Below are 1861 nucleotides of genomic sequence, written 5' to 3'. Positions count from 1 at the left end.
GTGTAGAGAAATAGAAGAAAAATTGCCTCAAAATGTCAGTGTTTTTGAGACATGGAAATATTTTTCACCAAATGTATTTTTTTCAACAATAAAAATTACATCAAAAGATTTGCCTTGGGACTTGGCCAGTACGAATGTAAATAAAAATAATATTAAATCTCAATTACGTCGCCTACAAACTTTGATGACATTTCTCTAGACATTGATGAGACTGTTGATACAAGCGACTTTTGAATAGCAGTTAAAAAATATCAATGGTCAACAAACATTGAAAGATCTTGCTGAATTTGCATTAAGAGCATTGTCCATGCCAATTAGTAATAGTGGGGTCGAGCGAATTTTCAGTATCATGGCAGCAATTAAGACTAAAGTTCAAAATCACATGTAAATACAGATGCTTGTTGGATTAATTAGAATTAGAAAGAGAAAAAAATTGCAAAATTAAAAAAAAATAAAATAAAATAAGGTAAGTAGACGATAGAAGATAGGTCCAATCGATCGGTAATGATGCTTTGAATATTAAAATAACAATGGCTGACCATTTAGAAGGAACATTTTTGATGGCTGGCTTCGAATCGTAAAAACTGAACATTTAAACTTAAGATTTAAAGTTTTTTGGTCAGCCATCAAAAAAGTTCCTTCCAAATGGTCGGCCATTGTTATTTTTATATTCAAAGCATCATTACCGATTGATTGGACCTATCTTCTGCCGTTATGCAATAAGGTAAGTCCACTTACCTTATTTTATTTTATTTTTAATTTTGCAATTTTTTTCTCGGCCATCAAAAAATTTCTGTATAAATTGACGGCCATTGTTATTTTATCATTTAGAGCATTATTACTAATCGATCAGGCATGTTTTCAATCCTTATGCCATAAGGTAAGTTGACTTATCTCATTTTAGCTATTTTTTGGTTAGAACTTGCAGTTTTTAGGTTGGCCGTCAAAAAAGTTCCGTCCGAATGGTCGGCCATTGTTATTTTCGTCTTCAAAGCATCATTACCAATCGATTGGGCTTATTCTTAAAAAAAATTATTCTATCCCTGGTAGAAATATTTCTCCGCCGTTACTCCGGCTTTTTCCGGCTTTCTCCGGCATTACTCCGGCTTTCTCCGGCATTACTCCGTTTTTGGCCCATTTCCGGAGAAACTACTCCGGCATGAGGTTGGTGGCGGAGAAATTACTCCGGCATGAAATTGATGGCGGAGAAATTATTCCGGCATGAGGTTGATGGCGGAGAAATTACTCCGGCATGAGATTGGTGGTGGGAAAATTACTCCGGCATGGTATCGATGGTGGGGAAATTACTCCGGCATGAGATTGATGGCGGATAAATTTTTCCGGCATGGGATTGATGGCGGAGAAAATATTACAATTGTTATTAATAAATACTATTTTTGAGCAGACAAACTAGAAGTATTTTTCATCGGTTGAACATTTTTATAATATGACAATCTATTCCTTTGTGTTCTTTTGGTTCATGGAGAACCACATCCAACCCTGCACATACACATGCTTTATAAAAAAAAAAAATTGTCAAGTTCGCTCACACATTTATAATCTAATCCTCGCCGAGTCGCCGGACGGCTGCCAGAAATACCACCTCTACTGCTCACCATCGCTACTCATATACATGTGTGCGCCACTGTAGCATAGCAGTGGAAGCAACGTAGATTGTTTTTATTCATTATCTTGTTAAAAGAAAAAAGTTGTAGTGTTGTGCCCTAGTATATAAGGCAATGGAAAATCATATCAATAAACAAATAAAATAATAAAAAAAGCCATATTGTGCCCAGGGCTAATATTAAAACACTCAGAATAAATGAATTCTGCTTGGATAAATTTGTGGTTCAGCAAAATG

Source organism: Aphidius gifuensis, linkage group LG5 (assembly GCF_014905175.1).
Source record: "Aphidius gifuensis isolate YNYX2018 linkage group LG5, ASM1490517v1, whole genome shotgun sequence".
In the NCBI taxonomy this organism is placed as follows: domain Eukaryota; kingdom Metazoa; phylum Arthropoda; class Insecta; order Hymenoptera; family Braconidae; genus Aphidius; species Aphidius gifuensis.
The sequence above is the reverse complement of the archived record's forward strand: the minus strand, read 5'-3'. Positions refer to the sequence as shown.